The sequence below is a fragment of the Pseudorca crassidens genome, chromosome 1 (genome assembly GCF_039906515.1).
Source record: "Pseudorca crassidens isolate mPseCra1 chromosome 1, mPseCra1.hap1, whole genome shotgun sequence".
In the NCBI taxonomy this organism is placed as follows: Eukaryota; Metazoa; Chordata; class Mammalia; order Artiodactyla; family Delphinidae; genus Pseudorca; species Pseudorca crassidens.
This window is the reverse complement of record NC_090296.1, coordinates 54825381-54836501: the sequence shown is the minus strand read 5'-3', so window position 1 is coordinate 54836501 and position 11121 is coordinate 54825381.

Sequence of the window (11121 nt, the reverse complement as noted above, 5' to 3'; positions counted from 1 at the left end):
TGTTTTTAGATCAGCTGTGCATTGAAAGAGCTAAAGAGTTTGAAATGCTAGGTTTCATTATATAGGGTATTAAACATATGAGTTAAACATTTCTTCTGGAAACTCAGTGTTCCAATTTAGGCTTTGTTACTTGCACCTCGTCTCTATAAAGTTTAGGGTGAGCAACTCCAGGAGAAGGGATGGCATGTTAATTTAGTGATTCTTTTTTTAAAAAATAAATTATCATTACTATTTTAATAAATTTATTTAATTAATTAATTTATTTTTGGCTGCGTTGTGTCTTCGTTGCTGCGTGCTGGCTTTCTCTAGTTGCGGCGAGCAGGAGGTACTATTCATTGCAGTGCACAACCTTCTCATTGCGTGGCTTCTCTTGTTGCAGAGCACAGGCTCTAGGCATACGGGCTTCAGTAGTTGTTGCTCGCGGGCTCTAGAGCACAGGCTCAGTAGTTGTGGCTCATGGGCTTAGTTGCTTCATGGCATGTGGGATCTTTCTAGACTAGGGCTCAAACCCATGTCCCCTGCGTTGGCAGGTGGATTCTTAACCACTGTGCCACCAGGGAAGCCCCAATTTAGTGATTCTTAATTAGTAATTTTACATGAGTGATTCTTTGGAGATAGATGCTAAACAACCATTAATAATTATTTTAAAATTTATAGTCCTGGGCTTCACTGGTGGCGCAGTGGTTGAGAGTACGCCTGCCGATGCAGGGGACACGGGTTCGTGCCCCGGTCCGGGAGGATCCCACATGCCCGGAGCGGCTAGGCCCGTGAGCCATGGCCGCTGAGGCTGCGCATCCGGAGCCGGTGCTCCGCAACGGGAGAGGCCACAACAGTGAGAGGCCCGCGTACTGCAAAAAAAAAAAAAAAAAAAAATTATAGTCCTACGTACTTTGTAGGAGAAGGCTTGCAGTCTTGAGTGCACAAAACCTGGGATAATGACTTAGTTGAAGGGCACAAAAGGCTTCCTTAACAAAGGGACACCTGAGCTAAACTCAAACCAAAGAAGGAATAGGAAATAACAAGGCATAGAATAGAATAACTTTCTAGTAAAGGGCAAAGGCCCAAGGTAAGAGGGATTATGGCATGTTCAAGAAACTGAGAAAAAGTTATTGTTCCTGGAGAGTGGAGTGTTCTCTCAGTGAGAGTGGCCAGAAAAGAGGCTCAAGAGAAGGATAATCAGATGATGCTTAACAATCAAATATTCAGGAACTACAAATGTATATATAATTGATACAGTTTGAATTTTTTAAAGAATAAAGTTAAGTGGGCTGCCATTTTAAATGAAAAATGTACACTTCTGAGTATTTTTACTAGTGAGAGATATTAAGTGAGGGAATTTTAAGGGAGAATATATTAATGTGCAAAGTTATCAACAGGCTCAAACTAGTTAATTAGTTTTTTCTTAATGAGTGAGTATATTTCAAATTCAAGAAAGATCAATTATTCTATCTAGAAGTAAATGTAACACACACCTAACTTATAATGGAATGCATTAAATAATGAAATAGATTGATTTTAGTTATCACCATCATTTTTCCAAGCTGAGAGATACTTATTTTCTTTTCCAATCGTACATTATGATTGAATTAACTCTTTTTCATGCAGCATTTTCTTTCCTCTTGGTTGATTATATTCTGAAAGATTGAAATTTTTGAGTTTGAAAATAATTAGAAAAGTTATTTAACACTTAATGGGTTGATTCATTCCTTGAACTTCATGCTAGTGTGCCCTTAGTGGTGACTGAGGGAAATATGCTAGCTCTGGGTACCAGAGCACTGGGTTTATTTACTTGGAGATGATCAAACAACCGTAAGAATAAGACTTGTCAGTGAAACATTTAACTCAATTTCTGATGCAAAGTTAGCCAGTCTGGTTATATTTGTAATTATATGCAATTATGAATGCATTTTATTTGCAAACTAATAATATTAAATAAAAATTCCTGCACTGCTCAGCCTTAACCAGTGATAATGTATTTAACTTTAACTGAGTTTAATTAAGAATCTTGGGCTTCCCTGGTGGCGCGGTGGTTGGGAGTCCGCCTGCCGATGCAGGGGACGTGGGTTCGTGCCCCGGCTGGGAGGATCCCACATGCCGCAGAGCGGCTGGGCCCCTGAGCCATGGCCGCTGGGCTTGTGCGTCCGGAGCCTGTGCTCTGCAATGGGAGAGGCCACAACGGTGAGAGGCCCGCGTACAGGAAAAAAAAAAGAAAAAGAATCTGTTTTTAATGATGGTAGTGATGTGGTAAAATGTCTCATATACCAGTGTAGGAATCAAATGGAATATTTACTATTTTTTATACTTTCTGTGCTTCCTGCAGGTATGCAGGCACAAAGGTGAAGAAGGACTTTGTATAGAGTATTGACCATAAGCCAGGTGCCATGCTGGGCAGTAGACACAGGAGCTTATCAAGACAGGAGTGACATTTATGCTCATGGAACTACTAATTCAGGTGCAGAGACAGACTAAATAACCAGTTTCAAACTAGTTATTTAACATACAGTTATGACAAGCTTATGAGAACATATTATAAGGAAGCTAGCCTTGTTTTGAATGATCCAGAGAAGACGAGGGCACCCAGGAAAACTTTCTCCTGATAAATGACATTTAAGGAAAAAACAAAGTAATTACAGATGAAGGTTGGGCTGAGAGGGAGGAAGAGCCCTCAAGGAAAAGCCTTGAGGTGGAGGAAGTTGGCATCAATTCAAGGACCCAAAATATTAATTATAATTATTAATTATAATTATTGGTAATAAGTAATAATAATAATCACTGGCAGAGGCTAGTAACTGAGAGACGCACCAAAAGTCAAATATTACCTGCTTGACTACTCTACCTGAAGAGATTCTTTCTGCTGTATTAAATTTATTGATAAGATTTTTATGGGCCTTGCTTATGCAAAGATTGAAAAACTAACTAAGAAATCATTCTTTTTGCTGCCTTTTCTTCTCTTTTGCTGAACACTGAAGATCATGAGAATTTGCTTATTGCCTAAAAATTATGAGGAGCTGGAATTTAAATTGGGCTGTTGCACAAGAATGACATGTATAAAGCTTTCGAGGAAAAGATGAAAATAGAAGTAATTACACATGGGAGAGTGGGGGTTATTTACCTTTCAAAAAACTGAAGCCAGTGAAGACATTATATTAACCAAGATTTTAAAAGTTTGCTGATTTTTGGTATAGATTCCAATTAGTCCACAGACTTAAGTTTGACAGAAAAAAAATGGGAAGGCTAAATATTTTAATTTAATATTCATTGGCAGCCCTTTGTCAGCTAGCCTTTTATCCAGGCATCTTCTGAATCCTCATGTTGGCAGTCTCATTGGGCTTTGGTGATAGCCCATCTTTAACTATTTAGGTGTAACTATTTAAATATTACCATCAAGTTAATGAAAGTGTGCTGACACATGCCCTCCTGAGGCAAAAAATGTTCAAGACCACTGGCCATGAAATGATTAGTGATGGCTGTCCTCAGACGTGGTGTTAGAGCTGTTTGGATTGTAGAATTGGGTGGCAGTTCAGACTGTTTATCACTTTGAACACAATGGCTATTCTAATTCCCCACCTCTGATGAAATCTGATTTCTTATGACTAGTCTTCACACTCAAAGTTATGTCTCATCTGTGACAGGAAAAGAAGACAAATTCATGCTACTGACAACCATCTAATGTAGCACCGTCCAATAGAAATATCATGTGAGCAACAAATAAAATTAAAAATTTTATAGCAGCCATATTACAAAACTGGAAAGAAACCTGATAAATTAATTTTAATAGGATATTTTATTTAATCCAATATAGCCAAAATATTATCATTTCAACATGTAATCAATATAAAATTATTAATGAGATATTATACATAATTTTTTCATACTAAGACTTCAAAATCCAATGTATATTTTATAATTACAGTACATTTTAATCCTGACTAGCAACTTATCAAGTACTTAATAGCCACATATATTTTTCACTACTGAGACAAGACGTTTATCATAATTGTTTCCTTTTGCATATAACGTGTTTTCCACATGTATGAAATTGCTTTTTTTTGTTTTGTTCTCTGTGTATTATCTATCATTAATTTTTTCTTTTATATTGATAATTTTTTAGATACTCATACGTTAAATAATCCATCAATTTATTTTTCTTTCTCCCCGCAGACCTACACCTCCTAGTCCTTTGTCCTTCTGTTATAATCTGAACAGTTTGTTCCCTACTCTGGTGCATAACCGAAATTCTCCTACTTCCCTTTGTCTTTTTTTGTTGGATCCACTATTTCTTGCATGCCACATCTTTCTTTTTCTTGGTTTACTCCCTTTTCTGTTGATGCTTATCTTCAGTAGTTTCTTACCAAAAATGACAAAGGAATGAAAGATAATGTTTGCATGTTTAAATTGCACAATTTATATTATAAAGAGAAGTTGTTGATTTTATGAGTGAAATTCATGAACTTTGTATGTGAAATGGCAGCAATCACTTGTCGAATACCTACTTCTTCTCAGGAGGTTATAATGGCAGCACAAGTCTGGAATTTGTGTATTGTTTATTGTTCTAGCCTTAGGGTAGAGGATAAACTGGGGGGATTTACAAATTATGGCAGAGAATAAGCTGGTGCAAAAACTCAAGTGAGAGAGTGCGAGGTACTAGGGTTGAAGGGAGGGATATGGATAGAGTTATAAAGAAGGTAGACCCTAAAGGGATCTGTGATCATTTGACCTGGTAGTCAAGTAAGGTAATGTGCACAGGTACATGTGCACTAATTGAATGTGTACTTGTGTTTGTGCACGTGCACAGCCTTGCTCTATCCCTCTTTATACAAGAGGGATAAATATTATTACCTACCTCAAGGGACAATGATGAGGATTAAGTGAGATAATGTACACAGTGCACTGAAATGAGTACCTGGCATGAGGTAAGCACAAAATAAATTTTAGTTATCAAATCAAGTTGCATCTTGAACCCTGAAGTGCATGGGGGTGGGCTGGGGAGAAAGGTCCCTGCAAAAAGACCTTATACTCCCTGGTGTCTGCTCAGGTGCATGTTCGAGTACAGTGTGAGTCTGGTAGGATGAGCCAAGGAGAAGAAAGGGATCCCTCTTGTAGCCTGGGGAGGTGACAGAACCTTAACAATGATCAGATGAAATGCTAATTCTTCCTTTACTGGGGAAACTAGTTAAGGGCCCCCTTAGAACATTTTAAGAAATAAAAAATTTCAGACCATGCCTTGTTAACTTCACAGACTTAAATTCAGTAATCAAAGAATGCACGTCTTTGTTCAGGATTAATATATAAAGGAGACTTATACCCCATCCTCATTTTTGGTCTTACTTTAGGATTGAAGGATATAGGTGTTGATCCCACAATGGGCTGTGATTTCTTTGAACTTAGACTTAGGCAAAATGAGGAGAGGTGAGATTTGTTGATCATTGCATCCTGAACTATTCAATTCATCTTTCTCACTTTCATTTCTTAAAATTGTAAAATATTTAAAAACAAAACAAACCATGATGCACTATTTGCCATCTTCTCCCTCTTTACTGCTCCTCCTTTTTCTTCCTCTCTCAACCTTTCCATATGTCCTTATTCCCTCCCACCCAGACTGTCTTCTTAGATCTCTATACTTCTTTCCATCTTAATCTGCATCCTTCTTTCCCTGAATCCTGCCCATCTTTTTATTTTTTAATATTGACAAGAGAAAAGGGAAAGGTTGGTTTGGGCCACAAGTAGGGGGAAAGAAGAAAAGAGGAAAATGTAGTACAGGTGGTGCTAAAAGACAAAAGCAGTGGATATATCTGGCTTCATTTATTCAGTCCTCAAATCCTCATTTAGCTGAGAATTTCCCAGACATAAAAATGTTTAATTTTCTATTTGAGTGATGTATGTATGTATTATTCACTGATTCCAAATGGGTTGTGTATTCTGATTCTCTCTCTCTTTCCTTCTCTCTCTTTTTCCCTCTCTCTCTCTTGCAGTAAGAGAAAGAGGAAGAGGGAGGAAAAGAGAAAGGAGATAAAATTACCCCAAATGCAAATGTCTTTATTTTATGATTTACTATTTATTTTTATTTTGATGATTGATTGCTGTTGTGTTTCCAGAGGCTAGCTATGCTGCATCACAGGGCCAGTCACCTTTTACGCTGTCTTGCTTGTCCTGGTTGGCTTGGGTCCTACTGTGCTGCCCTCTGACTGTCCAGGGCCCTGTGCTGCCTCACTCCATTCCAGCTTGGCACTCAGGCTCTGTTTCATGTTGCTGTGACCCAATGCTCGGTGCCTCTGGAGCTGCAGGTTCTCAGCTCTCTTCATTGAACCTTCTTGTGCGAAGATCCCTCCTGAGTTGCACTGAAAAGGTCAGACAAGTCCATGGACTGTGCATATTGGCATGTTATCAGAGAGGACTAAAACCAAGGTAACCTGGCTGTCCTTCCCCTGCTTGTTCTTTGAGCAGTGGCCTTCAGGGGGCCTTAAGCTCTCTCTAAAGTCTCAGGAGAAGAGAAGTTCATAATGTTTTCATGATTAGGCCTGTAGTTCAGTCACACAGGTGGCTCTCTGAGCACCAGCTTTCTCCTGATATTCTTTGTTTTTGCTTCCTGCCCCTTCTACCAAGAATGCCTTTCTTGTTCTGGTTTGTCAATACCCAGCTTCCGTGTCTTTCCTGACACTGTACTGGGTTAGTTAGACGTGATTTCTGTTGCAGAGTACCATGTACAGTCCTCTGTCAAGGGTCTTTGCACACCTGAATCTGATTTCCTACACACGGAACTGTTTTTACTTATCTGTTCCCACCATACTTTCAGCAACTTCAGGGAGGCCCCACATCCTATTCTTTTTGAATTACCAGCACTTGGCACATTGCTTGGCACATTGTAGGTAATCAACATAATATCAACATGTTGCTTAAACCTGTTATCTATAGTGGAAAGACTAATAGGGGAAATTTTGGGCCAAGTGATATGGGTTTGAGAGGAGGCAAAGAGCTCTGCATGCACCATGCAGTGGTATCCCTACATGGCATCATTTAAGGCAGATGCTTCCAGGGTCTATTCCAAAGGCCAGATAATTTTTCTTTAAAGCCATTAATTTTGACATGTCCCCAGACAGATAACCTGAATCATTGTGTTTTTAAAAAAATATATATGAGTAGTATAAGAAGCAATGTGATTGATTTTCTCTGTGAATAAAGAAAATATTGTCTTATATTTCTAATTTTAAATATTTCACTCTTAGAATACCAATTTTGTGTTAAATGGCTTTGGCTTATATTTTTTTATAAGCTAATATATTTAATTAAAGTTTCAATCTTGACTTTCCCTCATTTTCTCTCATTATTTTAGCTTGCTTGCAGAGTTGTGAGTGAAGAAGGTCCATGTAGAGAGGTCATTTGCTCCATCCCCTTGCCCCAGGTGGGACAGCTGTGTCAGCAAGATAGTTGGCCAGAATCTTGTAGGGGACACAGTGAAAGCTTGACAATCTGTTTGTCAGTGTGTGTTTTGAAGCAAATGGCTCGTTTAGAAATCCTGTGGTAAAAGTCAGTGCAAGTGCTAATCCCCAATGCTTTACCTCAATTCTGCACTGCACAGAAATGATTTTAAACTCTGGCGACTCTCATTTGGTGCAAGTTAAGAAGTATGTAGTCACCTCTTGTGTATATCCTAAAATATGTGCACATTTATATTACTATTCCTCTGTGAAATATTATAGCTTCTCCTGTTCCTTCCAAGTAGGAGAGGAAAACAGGAATAAACAAATCTATGGATTCTCTCTCTACCATATATTATATAGATTTTTGAGACATATGATTGTTTTAAAAATGCTACGGATCAGATATGTATTACTTTGAGAAAAAAGTAAACCAAAAATGAAAATGACTTATACCAATATAGTACATTAATGAAAATTAATGTGTAAAATATTCTTTTACCCAGTTTCTAATATTCATCTTATCTGTAGTTTGAACTTGGATAAGATTCACCTTTACAATGTTAAACTGTCTGGTTTTTTACATCTTTAAAACAGATTTATCAAACACACAAGTTAGTAACATTTCTGTTAATTGCCTCTGAACATACTGAAAAACTGCAGTGTGTGTACAATTGTTACATAAGTAGAATTGAAGGCCTGCAGAGCAGATTGTGAATTTTACAATGGCATTTTTAGAGCCAACTCAATCTAGCCTATAACTATTTTCTTGGCTTGTATTCATATAATGGATAGTGGGTGCTTTCTATGAGGTAAGCAGATTGAAATGGATATTGAAGTTTGTATTTCTTTGATTGAGAAAGCTGACTTTTTTTTAGTTAGGCCCAAACTACAGCAGTCTTTATGGACAAAAATAATCTAACTTCTCAGAAAGTGTATTTCAAGCCTATCATCATAATAACAATGAAATGGAGGTTGAGAGCTGTTCCTTGAAAAAGTGGTTCTTAGAGTTTTGAGGTGAATTTCTCATATATAGCAAAGTGGCATAATTGCTTTCCCATATTCCTCCCCTCCTTCTGCCCTATGTTCTTCCTTTCATTTCTCTTCCTCCTGTGAAATTCAACAACTGTAAAGAAAAATATAAAAAATGAAGTTAAACTCTATTTTTCTTTAATTTAATATCTAAGTAACTATATACAGTATGTGAATTTCACTGTATGTACTATTTTGCATTCCATAAACTCTGATGATGTAATTCGTATACATGCACCCAACATATTGACATAATTAATTAATTATAGGCTTTCTTTTTTTAGAGCAGTTTTAGCTTCACAGCAAAATTGAACAGAAAGTACAGAGTTCCCATATACTCCCTTTCTCCACAGTCTCACAACCTCCTCCACCATCAACATCCCACACATTTGTTACAATTGATGAACCAGCACTGACACATCATTATCGCTCAAAGTCTTTAGCTTACAAGGAAGTGAAAAAAAAAGTTTAGGAAAGAGGAAAGGTATTTTCAGATCAGTCTTGAAGGATTAATACGATTTTCTAGGCAGAGAAGTGGAAAAAGTTTTTCCAGGATGAGGGAATCATATTTGCAAAGCAAGATCCAGTAGCACTGGCTAAATCTGGGGAATAGTAATACAGTAATTGAGGCTGCAGTATCTGTTCCTGTGGGTTGGGGGAGACAGTGAAAATTGTGGGAATTATGGGGAGTGAGACTGGATTCTTAGGCTGGCCTATACTCTAAGAGGTCCTATATCTCCAAAGGGGCTTGAGCTTTATCCTTTGGACAGTAGAGAGTCAGGAGACTTTACCAGAACTTCCCCTGATAATCTAGGGGTTAACAGGAAGTGGTGTGAATGACAACAGCAAATGTTATGGAGCCCAGTGGTTCTCAAACTTTCCAAGAATCACTTGGAAAGCTAATAAAAGTTGGGGAGGACCAAGCTTGTTGAAGTAGAATGGGGCCCAGACCTCTGGATTTTTGTCAGGGTCTCCAGGTGATTCTGATAGACATCAAAGTTTGAGAACCACTGATGTGATGCATATGTAACAGCCATGTGTGGCTCACTTTTAGTAGTAATCCAAGAAACGTCTTTTACAGGAAGATTATAATAAGAGGAAAATTTAAATATTTAACAATTTTAAAAATAACATCCAAGTATATGCCCTTTATAACTTCTTGGGTCCTGGCTTTCCTCATCTTTCTTTTTATATATTTATGAGTTGTAATGTAAACCCTCTGTGTAATTTACTTCTACCTTCTTCATAGTCTTGTTATGGTGACTAAAAATGTTAATATATATGTCCTTAGAATTGTGCTTGGCACATAGTAAGGGTCTATACATTTCAGCAATTAATATTATATCTCACCTTTGTGGCTACTGTCATGAAAATATCTCAAATTCATTTTCTGTAAACATCTCCCCTTGATACAAATCTTCCTCAAACTAATTTTCTGAGAATCTTGAATTTTTCATGTCCCCTCTCTCACCTTCAGAATCCATTCTAGTCTTTTTGTTTGCTTGTTTTGCTTTTTTTTTCCCCTCGTGGCTTCTATCAGTTCTGCCCAATGTAAATCTTAGAAGCCCCTCTGGCTCTTCCTAAACTTCTAGCTTCAGTAGCCTCATTAACACCATGTAAGGCCTAGATTGAGATTTGCCTGAGCTTCAAAGACTCTCTTAAAGAGGAGAATAAAAAAAAGTTGTAATTGAATCTTTCCTTTTTCCTTTTACCTAAAGTTATACCAAAAGAGTCTTTGTCATTGAGCACTTCACCCAATTAGATTTCTTTTTTGGACAAATTTTCTGGCCACTCACATTCTCTATGGTGGTCCTTAAAGACCTACTCCCATTATGTAGTTCCATTTTAGGGCCTCTTTGGCATGAGCCTGAACTTTTATTTTTTAAGTAAAAAATTAAGTAAGTAAATAAGGCTTATTTGTGACATGCATGATCTTTTAGTGGCTGCATGCGGACTTCTTAGTTGCAGCATGCATGCAGATCTAGTTCCCCAACCAGGGATCGAACCCCAGCTCCCTGCACTGGGAGCACAGAGTCTTACCTACTCGACCACCAGGGAATTCCGGAGCCTGAACTTTTAATATTGCCCATGTTGATACTGATGTTTGGTCATTAATGATGATAATGATAATGGTAATAATTATTAATATATACTGGGTACTTATTATATGCAAAACACTATGTTAATCCCTTTATATATACTAAACATGCAAAGAACATGATATTATCCTGAAACCCCTTTCAAAGATTACTTACTTGATCCTTACAGCTGTTTAATGAGATAGATTCTAATTTGTCCCAGTTTGGTAAAAGAGGACAGGTAAACCTAACGAGTAAGTGAAGGGGACAGCACTCAAACCTAGATCTGGGCTCCAACCTACCAATCTTGACTACATCTCACATTCTCTACACTCCTGCTACTGCTCCTCACTGTTAGAGAGCAGGGATTATTTCCCATCAGCAGAACAGAATGGATATTCTCCCTCAGAATGGATATTTTCAAAAGCCCTGGTATCCCAATTTTTATTAAACTGTAAGGATTAAAATCACCATTTGGAAATATTCTGGAAATGCTTACTTGGTGCTGCGTGTGACACAGAGTAACTGCTCACGAGTGTTTATTAACTGGCAGACAATTAACTTGTTCCATGCCATAGAGAATTCTCTCCCCCCAA